The sequence below is a fragment of the Haliotis rubra genome, unplaced genomic scaffold, assembly GCF_003918875.1.
Source record: "Haliotis rubra isolate DU_JTF1 unplaced genomic scaffold, ASM391887v1 Scf942, whole genome shotgun sequence".
In the NCBI taxonomy this organism is placed as follows: Eukaryota; Metazoa; Mollusca; class Gastropoda; order Lepetellida; family Haliotidae; genus Haliotis; species Haliotis rubra.
Window position 1 is genome coordinate 1 of NW_025767682.1, and position 21353 is coordinate 21353.

General features: G+C 35.4%; 1 long non-coding RNA gene across 1 annotated transcript; it reads left to right on the forward strand.

Annotated features, from left to right (window-relative positions):
- The first annotated feature begins 1440 nt into the window (after positions 1-1440).
- LOC124264795 lies at positions 1441-20664 on the forward strand. Its single transcript, XR_006895249.1, has 3 exons — positions 1441-1504; positions 1630-1632; positions 20653-20664. It is a non-coding gene; the product is annotated as an uncharacterized LOC124264795 (long non-coding RNA).
- Positions 20665-21353: the final 689 nt, after the last annotated feature.

A 21353-nucleotide genomic window follows, 5' to 3' on the forward strand; every position in this document is an offset into this window, starting at 1 on the left:
AAAACCTTGAGACAAATCCACCAGACCTTTGAGACTAATCCACCAGACCTTTGACACTAAATCCATTAGCCCTTTGAGACTAATCCATCAGACCTTTGAGACTAATCCATAAAACCTTTGTGACAAACCACCAGACCTTTGAGACTAATCCACAAAACATTTGAGACAAATCCACAAACATTTGAGACAAATCCATCAGACTCCTTTGAGACTAATCCACCAGACCTTTGAGACTAATCCACCAGACCTTTGAGACAAATCCACAAAACCTTTGAGACAAATCCACTCAGACCTGTGAGACTAATCCACAAACCTTTGAGACAATCCACAAACATTTGAGACAACCACAAAAAAACATTTGAGATAAATCCACCAGACCTTTGAGACAAATCCACCAGACCCTTGAGACAAATCCACAAACCTTTGAGACAAACCCACAAAACATTTGAGACAAATCCACCAGACCTTTGAGACAAATCCACCAGACCTTTGAGACTAATCCACCAGACCTTTGAGACTAATCCACAAAACCTTTGAGACAAATCCATAAGACTTTTGAGACTAATCCGCAAAACCTTGAGACAAATCCACAAACCTTTGAGACAAATCCACTCAGACAGACCTTTGAGACTAATCCACCAGACCTTTGAGACTAATCCACCAGACCTTTGAGACAAATCCACAAACCTTTGAGACAAATCCACCAGACCTTTGAGACTAATCCACTAGACCTTTGATTAATAAATCCATTAGCCCTTTGAGACTAATCCATCAGACCTTTGAGACTAATCCATAAACCTTTGTGACAAATCCACCAGACCTTTGAGACTAATCCACAAAACCTTTGAGACAAATCCACAAAACATTTGAGACAAATCCATCAGACCTTTGAGACTAATCCACCAGACCTTTGAGACTAATCCACCAGACCTTTGAGACAAATCCACAAAACCTTTGAGACAAATCCACCAGACCCGTGAGACTAATCCACAAAACCTTTGAGACAAATCCACAAAACCTTTGAGACAAATCCACAAAACATTTGAGACAAATCCATCAGACCTTTGAGACAAATCCACCAGACCCTTGAGACAAATCCACAAACCTTTGAGACAAACCCACAAAACATTTGAGACAAATCCACCAGACCCTTGCAGAGACAAATCCACAAATCAGACCTTTATAATGAAGCATACGACTTTATGGCTGTAATAATCCTTTGTCCATTGCGGAGAGCGACGATTCAATGTAGATGTGTATCAAGTGATTACGCTGTTGTCTACATAGAAACATAGTTATCTGCAATATACAAGAAGTCGCTCTTAACAATGTTCTTCCTGATGTAGTTCTATATTTACCCACCAACTCCTACAATGCCTATCAAACAATCGCAATCATAACAACTGTATGTATTACTATTGCTAATACACTGTGCAAGTGTATATATACTGATGTACAAAAGAAAGTACACACCTGGTGTTTTGAGAGTATTAAAACAACGTAAGTCGCAATCGAACACTTTTCTAAATACATGTATTACGCAGTTTTCAGGAAAGCATCAGTGTGTAATTTCTTTGTACGTCAGTATATCTATATATGAAACAATGTTACCAGCCTCATACCGTACAGATAGTTACGTCAGTTTATCTATATATGAAACAATGTTACCAGCCTCATAATGTACAGATAGTTACGTCAGTTTATCTATATATGAAACAATGTTACTAACCTCATACCGTACAGATAGGTACGTCAGTTTATCTATATATGAAACAATGTTACCAGCCTCATAACGTACAGATAGTTACGTCAGTTTATGTATATATGAAACAATGTTACCAGCCTCATACCGTAGAGATAGTTACGTCAGTTTATCTATATATGAAACAATGTTAATAGCCTCATAACGTACAGATAGGGTACGTCAGTTTATGTATATATATGAAACAATGTTACCAGCCTCATAACGTACAGATAGTTACGTCAGTTTCTTCTATATATGAAACAATGTTACCAGCCTCATACCGTACAGATAGCTACGTCAGTTTTTATCTATATATGAAACAATGTTACCACCCTAATAACGTACAGATAGTTACGTCAGTTTCTATATATGAAACAATGTTACCAGCCCCATAACGTACAGATAGTTACGTCAGTTTATCTATATATGAAACAATGTTACCAGCCCTCATAACGTACAGATAGTTACGTCAGTTTCTCTACTCTATATGAAACAATGTTACCAGCCTCATAACGTACAGATAGCTACGTCAGTTTATCTATATATGAAACAATGTTACCAGCCTCATACCGTACAGATAGCTACGTCAGTTTATCTATATATGAAACAATGTTACCAGCCTCATAACGTACAGATAGTTACGCCAGTTTATGTATATATGAAACAATGTTACGAGCTCCCCATACCGTACAGATAGCTACGTCAGTTTATCTATATATGAAACAATGTTACCAGCCTCATAACGTACAGATAGTTACGTCAGTTTATCTATATATGAAACAATGTTACTTTAACCCCTCATAACGTACAGGATAGTTACGTCAGTTTATCTATATATGAAACAATGTTACCAGCCTCATAACGTACAGATAGTGACGTCAGCTTTATCTATATATGAAACAATGTTACCAGCCCTCATAACGTACAGATAGTTACGTCAGCTTTTATCGATATATAAAACAATGTTACCAGCCCTCATAACGTACAGATAGTTACGCTCAGTTTCTCTATATATGAAACAATGTTACCAGCCCTCATACCGTACAGATAGGTAATACGTCAGTTTATCTATATATGAAACAATGTTACCAGCCCTCATAACGTACAGATAGTTACGTCAGTTTATCTGTATATATGAAACAATGTTACCAGCCCCATAGCGTACAGATAGCTACGTCAGTTTATCTATATATGAAACAATGTTACCAGACTCATAACGTACAGATAGTTACGTCAGTTTATCTATATATGAAACAATGTTACCAGCCCTCATACCGTGCAGATAGCTACGTCAGTTTATCTATATATGAAACAATGTTACCTCAGCCCCTCATAACGTACAGATAGGTACGTCAGTTTATGTATATATGAAACAATGTTACCAGCCTCATAACGTACAGATAGTTACGCGTCAGTTTCTCTATATATGAAACAATGTTACCAGCCCCATAACGTACAGATAGCTACGTCAGTTTATCTATATATGAAACAATGTTACCACCCTCATAACGTACAGATAGGTACGTCAGTTTATCTATATATGAAACAATGTTACCACCCTCATAACGTACAGATAGCTACGTCAGTTCATCTATATATGAAACAATGTTACCAACCTCATAACGTACAGATAGTTACGTCAGTTTATGTATATATGAAACAATGTTACCAGCCCTCATAACGTACAGATAGCTACGTCAGTTTATCTATATATGAAACAATGTTACCAGCCCCATAACGTACAGATAGTTACGCCAGTTTATCTATATATGAAACAATGTTACCAGCCTCCCATACCGTACAGATAGCTACGTCAGTTTATCTATATATGAAACAATGTTACCAGCCCCATACCGTACAGATAGTTACGTCAGTTTTATCTATATATATGAAACAATGTTACCAACCTCATAACGTACAGATAGCTACGTCAGTTTATCTATATATGAAACAATGTTACCAGCCTCATAACGTACAGATAGTTACGTCAGTTTATCTATATATGAAACAATGTTACCAGCCCCATAACGTACAGATAGTTACGTCAGTTTCATCTATATATGAAACAATGTTACCAGCCCTCATAACGTACATATAGCTACGTCAGTTTATCTATATATGAAACAATGTTACCAGCCTCATACCGTACAGATAGTTACGTCAGTTTATCTATATATGAAACAATGTTACCAGCCCTCATAACGCGTACAGATAGTTACGTCAGTTTATCGATATATAAAACAATGTTACCAGCCTCATAACGTACAGATAGTTACGTCAGTTTCTCTATATATGAAACAATGTTACCAGCCTCATACCGTACAGATAGCTACGTCAGTTTATCTATATATGAAACAATGTTACTAGCCTCATAACGTACAGATAGGTACGTCAGTTTATGTATATATGAAACAATGTTACAAGCCCTCATAACGTACAGATAGTTACGTCAGTTTCTCTATATATGAAACAATGTTACTAGCCTCATACCGTACAGATAGCTACGGCCAGTTTATCTATATATGAAACAATGTTACCACCCTCATAACGTACAGATAGGTACGTCAGTTTATCTATATATGAAACAATGTTACCAGCCTCATAACGTACAGATAGCTACGTCAGTTTATGTATATATGAAACAATGTTACCAGCCTCATAACGTACAGATAGCTACGTCAGTTTATCTATATATGAAACAATGTTACCAGCCTCATAACGTACAGATAGTTACGCCAGTTTATCTATATATGAAACAATGTTACCAGCCCTCATACCGTACAGATAGCTACGTCAGTTTATCTATATATGAAACAATGTTACCAGCCTCATACCGTACAGATAGTTACGTCAGTTTATCTATATATGAAACAATGTTACCAACCTCATAACGTACAGATAGCTACGTCAGTTTATCTATATATGAAACAATGTTACCAGCCTCATAACGTACAGATAGTTACGTCAGTTTATCTATATATGAAACAATGTTACCAGCCTCATAACGTACAGATAGTTACGTCAGTTTATCTATATATGAAACAATGTTACCAGCCCCATAACGTACATATAGCTACGTCAGTTTATCTATATATGAAACAATGTTACCAGCCTCATAACGTACAGATAGTGACGTCAGTTTATCTATATATGAAACAATGTTACCAGCCTCATAACGTACAGATAGTTACGTCAGTTTATCGATATATAAAACAATGTTACCAGCCTCATAACGTACAGATAGTTACGTCAGTTTCTCTATATATGAAACAATGTTACCAGCCCCATACCGTACAGATAGGTAACGTCAGTTTATCTATATATGAAACAATGTTACCAGCCTCATAACGTACAGATAGTTACGTCAGTTTATCTATATATGAAACAATGTTACCAGCCTGATAGCGTACAGATAGCTACGTCAGTTTATCTATATATGAAACAATGTTACCAGACTCATAACGTACAGATAGTTACGTCAGTTTATCTATATATGAAACAATGTTACCAGCCCTCATACCGTACAGATAGCTACGTCAGTTTATCTATATATGAAACAATGTTACTAGCCTCATAACGTACAGGTAGATAGGTACGTCAGTTTTATGTATATATGAAACAATGTTACCAGCCTCATAACGTATAGATAGTTACGTCAGTTTTCTCTATATATGAAACAATGTTACTCAGCCCCATAACCGTACAGATAGCTACGTCAGTTTATCTATATATGAAACAATGTTACCACCCCTCATAACGTACAGATAGGTAATGTCAGTTTTATCTATATATGAAACAATGTTACCAGCCCCATAACGTACAGATAGCTACGTCAGTTTATCTATATATGAAACAATGTTACTAACCCTTCATAACGCTGCCAGATAGTTACGTCAGTTTATGTATATATGGAAACAATGTTACCAGCCTCATAACGTACAGATAGCTACGTCAGTTTATCTATATATGAAACAATGTTACTGTACAGCCTCATAACGTTACAGATAGTTACGCCAGTTTATCTATATATGAAACAATGTTACCAGCCTCATACCGTACAGATAGCTACGTCAGTTTATCTATATATGAAACAATGTTACCAGCCTCATACCGTACATATAGTTACGTCAGTTTATCTATATATGAAACAATGTTACCAACCCCATAACGTGCCAGATAGCTCCGTCAGTTTATCTATATATGAAACAATGTTACTCAGCCCTCATAACGTACAGATAGTTACGTCATTTATCTATATATGAAACAATGTTACTAGCCCCATAACGTACAGATAGTTACGTCAGTTTATCTATATATGAAACAATGTTACCAGCCCCATAACGTACATATAGCTACGTCAGTTTATCTATATATGAAAACAATGTTACCAGCCCTCATAACGTACAGATAGTTACGTCAGTTTCTCTATATATGAAAACAATGTTATCAGCCTCATAACGTACAGATAGTTACGTCAGTTTATCTATATATGAAACAATGTTACCAGCCTCATAACGTACAGATAGTTACGTCAGTTTTTATCTATATATGAAACAATGTTACTCAGCCCTCATAACGTTACAGATAGTTACGTCAGTTTATCTATATATGAAACAATGTTACCAGCCTCATACCGTACAGATAGCTACGTCATCTTTATCTATATATGAAATAATGTTACTAACCTCATAACGTACAGATAGTTAGTTTATGTATATATGAAACAATGTTACCAGCCCCATAACCGCGTACAGATAGCTACGTCAGTTTATCTATATATGAAACAATGTTACCAGCCTCATAACGTACAGATAGTTACGTCAGTTTATCTATATATGAAACAATGTTACTTCAGCCCTCATAACGTACAGATAGTGACGTCAGTTTATCTATATATGAAACAATGTTACCAGCCTCATAACGTACAGATAGTTACGTCAGTTTATCGATATATAAAACAATGTTACCAGCCTCATAACGTACAGATAGTTACGTCAGTTTCTATATATGAAACAATGTTACCAGCCTCATACCGTACAGATAGCTACGTCAGTTTATCTATATATGAAACAATGTTACCAGCCCCATAACGTACAGATAGTTACGTCAGTTTATCTATATATGAAACAATGTTACCAGCCTGATAGCGTACAGATAGGTACGTCAGTTTATCTATATATGAAACAATGTTACCAGACTCATAACGTACAGATAGTTACGTCAGTTTATCTATATATGAAACAATGTTACCAGCCTCATACCGTACAGATAGCTACGTCAGTTTATCTATATATGAAACAATGTTACCAGCCTCATAACGTACAGATAGGTACGTCAGTTTATGTATATATGAAACAATGTTACCAGCCTCATAACGTACAGATAGTTACGTCAGTTTCTATATATGAAACAATGTTACCAGCCTCATACCGTACAGATAGCTACGTCAGTTTATCTATATATGAAACAATGTTACCACCCTCATAACGTACAGATAGGTACGTCAGTTTATCTATATATGAAACAATGTTACCAGCCTCATAACGTACAGATAGCTACGTCAGTTTATCTATATATGAAACAATGTTACCAACCCCATAACGTACAGATAGTTACGTCAGTTTATGTATATATGAAACAATGTTACCAGCCTCATAACGTACAGATAGCTACGTCAGTTTATCTATATATGAAACAATGTTACCAGCCCCATAACGTACAGATAGTTACGCCAGTTTATCTATATATGAAACAATGTTACCAGCCTCATACCGTACAGATAGCTACGTCAGTTTATCTATATATGAAACAATGTTACCAGCCCTCATACCGTACATATAGTTACGTCAGTTTATCTATATATGAAACAATGTTACCAACCTCATAACGTACAGATAGCTCCGTCAGTTTATCTATATATGAAACAATGTTACCAGCCTCATAACGTACACAGATAGTTACGTCAGTTTATCTATATATGAAACAATGTTACCAGCCCTCATAACGTACAGATAGTTACGTCAGTTTATCTATATATGAAACAATGTTACCAGCCCCATAACGTACATATAGCTACGTCAGTTTATCTATATATGAAACAATGTTACCAGCCTCATAACGTACAGATAGTTACGTCAGTTTCTCTATATATGAAACAATGTTACCAGCCTCATAACGTACAGATAGTTACGTCAGTTTATCTATATATGAAACAATGTTACCAGCCTCATAACGTACAGATAGGGTACGTCAGTTTATCTATATATGAAACAATGTTACCAGCCTCATAACGTACAGATAGTTACGTCAGTTTATCTATATATGAAACAATGTTACCAGCCTCATACCGTACAGATAGCTACGTCATCTTTATCTATATATGAAACAATGTTACCAACCTCATAACGTACAGATAGTTAGTTTATGTATATATGAAACAATGTTACCAGCCTCATACCGTACAGATAGCTACGTCAGTTTATCTATATATGAAACAATGTTACCAGCCTCATAACGTACAGGTAGTTACGTCAGTTTATCTATATATGAAACAATGTTACCAACCTCATAACGTACAGGTAGTTACGTCAGTTTATCTATATATGAAACAATGTTACCAGCCTCATAACGTACAGGTAGTTACGTCAGTTTATCTATATATGAAACAATGTTACCAGCCTCATAACGTACAGATAGTTACGTCAGTTTATGTATATATGAAACAATGTTACCAGCCTCATAACGTACAGATAGCTACGTCAGTTTGTCTATATATGAAACAATGTTACCAGCCTCCATAACGTACAGATAGTTACGCCAGTTTATCTATATATGAAACAATGTTACCAGCCTCATAACGTACAGATAGTTACGTCAGTTTATCTATATATGAAACAATGTTACCAGCCTCATAACGTACAGGTAGTTACGTCAGTTTATCTATATATGAAACAATGTTACCAGCCTCATAACGTACAGATAGTTACGTCAGTTTATCTATATATGAAACAATGTTACCAGTCTCATAACGTACAGATAGTTACGTCAGTTTCTCTATATATGAAACAATGTTACCAGCCTCATACCGTACAGATAGTTACGTCAGTTTCTCTATATATGAAACAATGTTACCAGCCTCATAACGTACAGATAGCTACGTCAGTTTATCTATATATGAAACAATGTTACCAGCCTCATAACGTACAGATAGTTACGTCAGTTTATCTATATATGAAACAATGTTACCAGCCTCATAACGTACAGATTACCACCCTCATAACGTACAGATAGTTACGTCAGTTGATGTATATATGAAACAATGTTACCAGCCTCATACCGTACAGATAGCTACGTCAGTTTATCTATATATGAAACAATGTTACCAGCCTCATAACGTACAGGTAGTTACGTCAGTATATCTATATATGAACCAATGTTACCAACCTCATAACGTACAGGTAGTTACGTCAGTTTATCTATATATGAAACAATGTTACCAGCCTCATAACGTACAGGTAGTTACGTCAGTATATCTATATATGAAACAATGTTACCAGCCTCATAACGTACAGGTAGCTACGTCAGTTTCTCTATATATGAAACAATGTTACCAGCCTCATAACGTACAGATAGGTACGTCAGTTTATCTATATATGAAACAATGTTACCAGCCTCATACCGTACAGATAGGTACGTCAGTTTATCTATATATGAAACAATGTTACCAACCTCATAACGTACAGATAGTTACGTCAGTTTATCTATATATGAATCAATGTTACCAACCTCATACCGTACAGATAGCTACGTCAGTTTATCTATATATGAAACAATGTTACCAGCCTCATAACGTACAGATAGTTACGTCAGTTTATCTATATATGAATCAATGTTACCAACCTCATAACGTACAGGTAGTTACGTCAGTTTATCTATATATGAAACAATGTTACCAGCCTCATAACGTACAGATAGTTACGTCAGTTTCTCTATATATGAAACAATGTTACCAGCCTCATAACGTACATATAGCTACGTCAGTTTCTCTATATATGAAACATTGTTACCAGCCTCATAACGTACAGATAGTTACGTCAGTTTATCTATATATGAAACAATGTTACCAGCCTCATAACGTACAGATAGGTACGTCAGTTTATCTATATATGAAACAATGTTACTAACCTCATAACGTACAGGTAGTTACGCCAGTTTATCTATATATAAAACATTGTTACCAGCCTCATAACGTACAGGTAGGTACGTCAGTTTATCTATATATGAAGCAATGTTACCAGCCCTCATAACGTACAGATAGGTACGTCAGTTTATCTATATATGAAACAATGTTACCAGCCTCATAACGTACAGATAGGTACGTCAGTTTATCTATATATGAAACAATGTTACCACCCTCATAACGTACAGATAGCTACGTCATCTTTATCTATATATGAAACAATGTTACCAGCCTCATAACGTACAGATAGTTAGTTTATGTATATATGAAACAATGTTACCAGCCTCATACCGTACAGATAGCTACGTCAGTTTATCTATATATGAAACAATGTTACCAGCCTCATAACGTACAGATAGTTACGTCAGTTTATCTATATATGAAACAATGTTACCACCCTCATAACGTACAGATAGTTACGTCAGTTGATCTATATATGAAACAATGTTACCAGCCTCATAACGTACAGATAGTTACGTCAGTTTATCTATATATGAAACAATGTTACCAGCCTCATAACGTACAGATAGTTACGTCAGTTTATGTATATATGAAACAATGTTACCAGCCTCATAACGTACAGATAGCTACGTCAGTTTATCTATATATGAAACAATGTTACCAGCCTCATAACGTACAGATAGTTACGCCAGTTTATCTATATATGAAACAATGTTACCAGCCCTCATACCGTACAGATAGTTACGTCAGTTTATCTATATATGAAACAATGTTACCAGCCTCATAACGTACAGATAGTTACGTCAGTTTATCTATATATGAAACAATGTTACCAGCCTCATAACGTACAGATAGTTACGTCAGTTTATCTATATATGAAACAATGTTACCAGTCCCATAACGTACAGATAGTTACGTCAGTTTCTCTATATATGAAACAATGTTACCAGCCTCATACCGTACAGATAGTTACGTCAGTTTCTCTATATATGAAACAATGTTACCAGCCTCATAACGTACAGATAGCTACGTCAGTTTATCTATATATGAAACAATGTTACCAGCCTCATAACGTACAGATAGTTACGTCAGTTTATCTATATATGAAACAATGTTACCAGCCTCATAACGTACAGATTACCACCCTCATAACGTACAGATAGTTACGTCAGTTGATGTATATATGAAACAATGTTACCAGCCTCATACCGTACAGATAGCTACGTCAGTTTATCTATATATGAAACAATGTTACCAGCCTCATAACGTACAGATAGTTACGTCAGTTTATCTATATATGAATCAATGTTACCAACCTCATAACGTACAGATAGTTACGTCAGTTTATCTATATATGAAACAATGTTACCAGCCTCATAACGTACAGATAGTTACGTCAGTTTCTCTATATATGAAACAATGTTACCAGCCTCATAACGTACATATAGCTACGTCAGTTTCTCTATATATGAAACATTGTTACCAGCCTCATAACGTACAGATAGGTACGTCAGTTTATCTATATATGAAACAATGTTACCAGCCTCATACCGTACAGATAGGTACGTCAGTTTATCTATATATGAAACAATGTTACCAACCCTCATAACGTACAGATAGTTACGTCAGTTTATCTATATATGAATCAATGTTACCAACCTCATACCGTACAGATAGCTACGTCAGTTTATCTATATATGAAACAATGTTACCAGCCTCATAACGTACAGATAGTTACGTCAGTTTATCTATATATGAAACAATGTTACCAACCTCATAACGTACAGATAGTTACGTCAGTTTATCTATATATGAAACAATGTTACCAACCTCATAACGTACAGATAGGTACGTCAGTTTCTCTATATATGAAACAATGTTACCAGCCTCATAACGTACATATAGCTACGTCAGTTTCTCTATATATGAAACAATGTTACCAACCTCATAACGTACAGATAGGTACGGTTATTTCTACTTCATGCATGCTTGCCGTGTACAGTGTACACCTCCCATCGTATATGGGTCTTAGTGGGGTGGTCAGTTGGGTTTAACGCCTTGAACGGTTTGTGGTATACATCCTGAAGCCGATAAATATATCCGATACATCCCATGCAAGTCGAGGATGCATAGCAAGTCTAGATACTGTAGGTCTGAAGATGAAGAGCGTCTCTTGGCTTCTTCTTTTGTGTGTTTTATACAGATAATATTTTTTTTTAAATGTTCTTATCAGATTATAGGTGTTAGTGTATTGTTTGACCAATATTCCAGCACTCAGTTCAATGTGGCAGGAAAGCCAACGTGGTTCAGCCAACATTCAGCTTCTCACTGAAGGTGGTGCCTGCATTGCTGTGAAAGACGCGATTTATGTCTAATATGTGACCTGCAAACGTTGTATCGCTCTATGACACGTTGTATCTCTATGACACGTTGTATCTCTGTATGACATGTAAAATATGCATTTTGAAAAATAATGCACAGCATTCTCACGTGGCCACGTGCTGGCATTCACATTTCTAATGCCATACGCAAAGTGAAGAGGCGCAGTGTTTTATATAATTCCTATTTGAACCTTAAATGCTGAAACAACCAGTCAGTTTTTGACATCTAATGGTAGATTGTTTTTCATTTTAATCGATGATGGAAAAAATGAATCAATCGAATTCCTTAGTCTCGTAGGGGGTTCAGAAAGATCGCTCAAGTTTCTTATGTTTTACCATGGACATTGAGGACTGAGGTCGGTAATAAATCTTTCAAGAATAGAGGAATGCCACTATATGGGGCGAGGTGGGCGAGCTGTCTAAGGCGTCGCGCTAGTAAGCGAAAGCTGCCTGGATCGATCCCCACTTTTGACCGGATGTGAAAAAAACTTGGAGCTGACATTACTTGCAGGCTCTTTCAGTGTTGTCACAACCCCTAGTGTGCAGTACACGACCCTGTGTACTAAATGCAACCCGTTCATCCGATGGGGGGTGACGAGATTGTGGACACTGGTGCTAATGTAAGAATCTCCTGGTGCTAATGTAAGAATCTACTGGTACTAATGTAAGAATCTGCTGGTACTAAAGTAAGAATCTACTGGTACTAATGTAAGAATCTACTGGTACTAATGTGAGAATCTACTGGTACTAATGTAAGAATATGCTGGTACTAATGTAAGAATCTACTGGTACTAATGTGAGAATCTACTGGTACTAATGTAAGAATATGCTGGTACTAATGTGAGAATCTACTGGTACTAATGTAAGAATCTACTGGTACTAATGTAAGAATCTACTGGTACTAATGTAAGAATCTACTGGTACTAATGTGAGAATCTACTGGTACTAATGTAAGAATCTACTGGTACTAATGTAAGAATCAACTGGTACTAATGTAAGAATCTACTGGTACTAATGTAAGAATCTGCTGGTACTAATGTGAGAATCTACTGGTACTAATGTAAGAAGGTACTAATGTAAGAATAAACTGGTACTAATGTAAGAATCTACTGGTACTAATGTAAGAATCTACTGGTACTAATGTAAGAATCTACTGGTACTAATGTAAGAATCTACTGGTACTAATGTAAGAATCTACTGGTACTAATGTAAGAATCTACTGGTACTAAAGTAAGAATCTACTTGTATTAATGTAAGAATCTACTGGAACTAATGTAAGAATCTACTTGTACTTCTATGTAAGAATCTACTGGTACTAATGTAAGAATCTACTGGTACTAATGTAAGAATCAACTGGTACTAATGTAAGAATCTACTGGTAAAAAATGTAAGAATCTACTGGTACTAATGTAAAGAATCTACTGGTACTAATGTAAGAATCTACTGGTACTAATGTAAGAATCAACTGGTACTAATGTAAGAATCTACTGGTACTAATGTAAGAATCTAATGGTACTAATGTAAGAATCTACAGGCACTAATGTAAGAATCTACTGGTACTAATATAAGAATCTGCTGGCACTAATGTGAGAATCTACTGGTACTAATGTGAGAATCTACTGGCGCTAATGTGAGAATCTACTGGTACTAATGTAAGAATCTACTGGTACTAATGTAAGAATCTACTGGTACTAATGTAAGAATCTACTGGTACTAATGTAAGAATCTGCTGGTACTAATGTGAGAATCTACTGGTACTAATGTAAGAATCTACTGGTACTAATGTAAGAATCTACTGGTACTAATGTAAGAATCTACTGGTACTAATGTAAGAATCTACTGGTACTAATGTGAGAATCTACTGGTACTAATGTAAGAATCTACTGGTACTAATGTAAGAATCTACTGGTACTAATGTGAGAATCTACTGGTACTAATGTAAGAATCTACTGGTACTAATGTAAGAATCTACTGGTACTAATGTAAGAATCTACTGGTACTAATGTAAGAATCTACTGGTACTAATGTAAGAATCTACTGGTACTAATGTAAGAATCTACTGGTACTAATGTGAGAATCTGCTGGTACTAATGTAAGAATCTACTGGTACTAATGTAAGAATCTACTGGTACTAATGTCAGAATCTGCTGGTACTAGTGTGAGAATCTACTGGTACTAATGTAAGAACCTACTGGTACAAATGTTAGAATCTACTGGTACTAATGTAAGAATCTACAGGTACTAATGTAAGAATCTTCTGGTACTAATGTAAGAATCTACTTGTATTAATGTAAGAATCTGCTGGTTCTAATGTGAGAATCAACTGGTACTAATGTAAGAATCTACTGGTACTAATGTAAGAACCTACTGGTACTAATGTCAGAATCTGCTGGTACTAATGTAAGAATCTACTGGTACTAATGTAAGAATCTTCTGGTACTAATGTGAGAATCTACTGGTACTAATGTAAGAATGTACTAATGTAAGAATCTACTGGTACTAATGTAAGAATGTACTGGTACTAATGTAAGAATCTACTGGTACTAATGTAAGAATCTACTGGTACTAATGTGAGAATCTACTTGTACTAATGTAAGAATCTACTGGTACTAATGTAAGAATCTACTGGTACTAATGTAAGAATCTACTTGTACTAATGTGAGAATCTACTGGTACTAATGTAAGAATCTACTACTGGTACTAATGTAAGAATCTACTGGTACTAATGTAAGAATCTGCTGGTACTAATGTAAGAATCTACTGGTACTAATGTAAGAATCTACTGGTACTAATGTAAGAATCTACTGGTACTAATGTAAGAATCTGCTGGTACTAATGTAAGAATCTACTGGTACTAATGTAAGAATCTACTGGTACTAATGTAAGAATCTACTTGTACTAATGTAAGAATCTACTGGTACTAATGTAAGAATCTGCTGGTACTAATGTAAGAATCTACTGGTACTAATGTAAGAATCTACTGGTACTAATGTAAGAATCTACTGGTACTAATGTGAGAATCTACTGGTACTAATGTAAGAATCTACTGGTACTAATGTAAGAATCTACTGGTACTAATGTGAGAATCTACTGGTACTAACGTAAGAATGTACTGGTACTAATGTAAGAATCAACTGGTACTAATGTAAAAATCTACTGGTACTAATGTGAGAATTTACTGGTACTAATGTGAGAATCTCGTGGCACTAATGTAAGAAGGCTGTACTAATGTGAGAATCTACAGGTACTAATGTAAGAATCTACTGGTACTAATGTAAGAATCAACTGGTACTAATGTAAGAATCTACTGGTACTAATGTGAGAATCTGCTGGTACTAATGTAAGAATCTACTGGTACTAATGTAAGAATCTACTGGTACTAATGTAAGAATCTGCTGGTACTAATGTGAGAATCTACTGGTACTAATGTAAGAATCTACTGGTACTAATGTGAGAATCTACTGGTACTAATGTAAGAATCTACTGGTACTAATGTAAGAATCTGCTGGTACTAATGTGAGAATCTACTGGTACTAATGTAAGAATCTACTGGTACAAATGTGAGAATCTACTGGTACTAATGTAAGAATCTACAGGTACTAATGTAAGAATCTTCTGGTACTAATGTAAGAATCTACTTGTATTAATGTAAGAATCTGCTGGTTCTAATGTGAGAATCAACTGGTACTAATGTAAGAATCTACTGGTACTAATGTAAGAATCAACTGGTACTAATGTAAGAATCTGCTGGTACTAATGTAAGAATCTACTGGTACTAATGTAAGAATCTTCTGGTACTAATGTGAGAATCTACTGGTACTAATGTAAGAATGTACTAATGTAAGAATCTACTGGTACTAATGTAAGAATCTACTGGTACTAATGTAAGAATCAACTGGTACTAATGTAAGAATTTACTGGTACTAATGTGAGAATCTACTCGTACTAATGTAAGAATCTACTGGTATTAATGTAAGAATCTACTGGTACTAATGTAAGAGTCTACTTGTACTAATGTGAGAATCTACTGGTACTAATGTAAGAATTTACTGGTACTAATGTAAGAATCTACTGGTAAAATGTAAGAATCTGCTGGTACTAATGTAAGAATCTGCTGGTACTAATGTAAGAATCTACTGGTACTAATGTGAGAATCTACTGGTACTAATGTAAGAATCTACTGGTACTAATGTAAGAATCTACTGGTACTAATGTAAGAATCTACTGGTACTAATGTAAGAATCTACTGGTACTAATGTAAGAATCTGCTGGTACTAATGTAAGAATCTACTGGTACTAATGTAAGAATCTACTGGTACTAATGTAAGAATCTACTTGTACTAATGTAAGAATCTACTGGTACTAATGTAAGAATCTACTGGTACTAATGTAAGAATCTACTGGTACTAATGTGAGAATCTACTGGTACTAATGTAAGAATCTACTGGTACTAATGTAAGAATCTACTGGTACTAATGTGAGAATCTACTGGTACTAACGTAAGAATGTACTGGTACTAATGTAAGAATCAACTGGTACTAATGTAAAAATCTACTGGTACTAATGTGAGAATCTGCTGGTACTAATGTGAGAATCTACTGGTACTAATGTAAGAAGGTACTAATGTAAGAATCTACTGGTACTAATGTAAGAATCTACTGGTACTAATGTAAGAATCTACTGGTACTAATGTAAGAATCTACTGGTACTAATGTAAGAATCTACTGGTACTAATGTGAGAATCTGCTGGTACTAATGTAAGAATCTACTGGTACTAATGTAAGAATCTACTGGTACTAATGTAAGAATCTGCTGGTACTAATGTGAGAATCTACTGGTACTAATGTAAGAATCTACTGGTACTAATGTGAGAATCTACTGGTACTAATGTAAGAATCTACTGGTACTAATGTAAGAATCTACTGGTACTAATGTAAGAATCTACTGGTATTAATGTAAGAATCTGCTGGTTCTAATGTGAGAATCAACTGGTACTAATGTAAGAATCTACTGGTACTAATGTAAGAATCAACTGGTACTAATGTAACAATCTAATGGTACTAATGTAAGAATCTACTAGTACTAATGTAAGAATCTACTGGTACTAATGTAAGAATCTACTGGTACTAATGTAAGAATCTACTCTGTATTAATGTAAGAATCTACTGGTACTAATGTAAGAATCTACTCGTATTAATGTAAGAATCTACTGGTACTAAAGTAAGAATCTGCTGGTACTAATGTAAGAATCTACTGGTACTAATGTAAGAATCTATTGGTACTAATGTAAGAATCTGCTGGTACTAATGTGAGAATCTACTGGTACTAATGTGAGAATCTACTGGTACTAATGTAAGAATCTACTGGTACTAATGTAAGAATCAACTGGTAGTAATGTAAGAATCTACTGTTACTAATGTGTGAATCTGCTGGTACTAATGTAAGAATCTACTGGTACTAATGTAAGAATCTACTGGTACTAATGTCAGAATCTGCTGGTACTAATGTGAAAATCCACTGGTACTAATGTAAGAATCTACTGGTACAAATGTGAGAATCTACTGGTACTAATGGAAGAATCTACAGGTACTAATGTAAGAATCTCCTGGTACTAATGTAAGAATCTACTGGTATTAATGTAAGAATCTGCTGGTTCTAATGTGAGAATCAAGTGGTACTAATGAAAGAAATTTACTGGTACTAATGTAAGAATCAACTGGTACTAATGTAACAATCTAATGGTACTAATGTAAGAATCTACTGGTACTAATGTAAGAATCTGCTGGTACTAATGTGAGAATCTACTGGTACTAATGTAAGAATCTACTGGTACAAATGTGAGAATCTACTGGTACTAATGTAAGAATCTACAGGTACTAATGTAAGAATCTACTGGTACTAATGTAAGAATCTACTGGTATTAATGTAAGAATCTGCTGGTTCTAATGTGAGAATCAACTGGTACTAATGTAAGAATCTACTGGTACTAATGTAAGAATCAACTGGTACTAATGTAACAATCTAATGGTACTAATGTAAGAATCTACTAGTACTAATGTAAGAATATACTGGTACTAATGTAAGAATCTACTGGTACTTATGTAAGAATCTACTGGTACTAATGTAAGAATCTACTGGTACTAATGTAAGAATCTGCTGGTACTAATGTAAGAATCTATTGGTACTAATGTAAGAATCTGCTGGTACTAATGTGAGAATCTACTGGTACTAATGTGAGAATCTACTGGTACTAATGTAAGAATCTACTGGTACTAATGTAAGAATCAACTGGTAGTAATGTAAGAATCTACTGTTACTAATGTGTGAATCTGCTGGTACTAATGTAAGAATCTACTGGTACTAATGTAAGAATCTACTGGTACTAATGTCAGAATCTGCTGGTACTAATGTGAAAATCCACTGGTACTAATGTAAGAATCTACTGGTACAAATGTGAGAATCTACTGGTACTAATGGAAGAATCTACAGGTACTAATGTAAGAATCTCCTGGTACTAATGGAAGAATCTACAGGTACTAATGTAAGAATCTACTGGTACTAATGTAAGAATCTACTGGTACTAATGTAAGAACAACTGGTACTAATGTAAGAATCTACTGGTACTAATGTAAGAATCTACTGGTACTAATGTAAGAATCTACAGGTACTAATCTGAGAATCTACTGGTACTAATGTAAGAATCTGCTGGTACTAATGTAAGAATCTACTGGTACTAATGTGAGAATCAACTGGTACTTATGTAAGAATCTACTGGTACTAATGTAAGAATCTACTGGTACTAATGTAAGAATCAACTGGTACTAATGTAAGAATCTACTGGTACTAATGTAAGAATCTACTGGTACTAATGTAAGAATCTACTGGTACTAATGTAAGAATCTACTGGTACTAATGTAAGAATCTACTGGTACTAATGTAAGAATCTACTGGTACTAATGTAAGAATCTACTGGTACTAATGTAAGAATCTACTGGTACTAATGTAAGAATCTTCTGGTACTAATGTAAGAATCTACTGGTACTAATGTAAGAATCTACTGGTACTAATGTAAGAATCTACTGGTACTAATGTAAAAATCTACTGGTACTAATGTAAGAATCTACTGGTACTAATGTAAGAATCTACAGGTACTAATGTGAGAATCTACTGGTACTAATGTAAGAATCTACTGGTACTAATGTAAGAATCAACTGGTACTAATGTAAGAATCTACTGGTACTAATGTAAGAATCTACTGGTACTAATGTAAGAATCTACTGGTACTAATGTAAGAATCTACTGGTACTAATGTAAGAATCTACTGGTACTAATGTAAGAATCAACTGGTACTAATGTAAGAATCTACTGGTACTAATGTAAAATCTACTGGTACTAATGTGAGAATCAACTGGTACTTATGTAAGAATCTACTGGTACTAATGTAAGAATCTACTGGTACTAATGTAAGAATCTACAGGTACTAATGTAAGAATCTACAGGTACTAATGTAAGAATGTACTGGTACTAATGTAAGAATCTACTGGTACTAATGTAAGAATCGTACTTCTTCCACCTGTAATTGATCGGATTCGATTGTTCGATAAAACATCCGCTCCACGCCTCACAGACACATCCAGAGTGAGGTTTTATAAACACTGTGTGTATTACTGAATGTGTTACTGTTGAAGTTGAAATTTCGTGTTCTCGGTTTGTCTGGAGATTTGTACCTCGTGCCCGGGACAAGTGTTGGAATCGGTTGATCCACGCCTCTGAATGTACATACTTGAAATTTCCCTTTTTCACATTTAATGAAAATAAAAATAATTTAACTGAATTTAAACCACTAGGGAAAGTTATGTCCTTTGAGCTTGGAAGTGTGTTATTAGCATAACTGAATAACTGCCCTAGGGCAATTATTTCTATTTAAAAGCTCACAACGGTAGTTATTTAAATAACTACCTTGTAAGGGTGATTAACCTATATATGCACAAAGATTTGGAGTTGAACATTTTCATTGTTACTGTTTTCTTGACATCAATATTTCTCTCTTCATTTAGAGATGCTATTCATGATCACGCTGTGATCCTCTGCCCATTATACACAGTGGCTGTCAGATTTAGTCGTGCTTCCCCTATATGTATCGGTGTTGTTCCGTAACAGTGGTGGGCAATGCACTCCAGCTGATGCTCTACAATTGCAAGTGAAATATGAAATCTCCCTCGCTATATTCTCACGCCAGAGTATTTGAGATAAACTATTATCAACGTCAGTCGATAGTTTCAACCTCAGAGGCTTGCCCAGTGATAGAATCTGTTTATCGTCCAAAGTTTTTCTAGCAACGTTTTATAGTTTGTAAATTTTAGACGAAAAAAAGGCGAGGAACTTGTTTATCGTTTATGAGATAGCTACGCTGTAAAACGCAAAAAACAGTGAAGAACGAGGTTAGGACTTTTTCACGATAAGATGTTGATCTTTAATGAGGTTTCTGGAAATTCGGTGTGTCCGCCTTGTGGTTGAAGCGTTCGCTTGTCACGCCGAATACCCGGGTTCTATTCCCCACGTGGGTACAATGTGTGAAACCAATTTCTGGTGTCCCCCGCCGTGATATTACAAAAATATTGCTAAAAGCGGCGTAAAACTGAACGCTCTCACTCACCCAAGCATTGCCCGAGCTGTTGGAACAAATTCCACAGACGCAGCAACAGCATGTGGCTGCCTCGTTGACGTACCGAGAAACGTGGACGACAGGCCAGTTGTAACGAAGCATCGATGGCTGTTGCCCTTCTGAAGATAACATCTCTAATCACGTAGTGTTTTGATGAACATTAAAATGCGTCCATTTGCGCAATTAGATGTTTGCACCTTCAGGCCTTGTGTAAGCGTTATGTGCAGTTGAACGAAAGTGGTTTATGAACACCAGACAGCTAAACAACCACTGTTCGCTGTTCACATTTAAGAGTGAGTGAGTGAGTTTAGTTTTACGCCGCACCCAGCAATATTCCACCTAGATCAACAGCAAGAACATCGA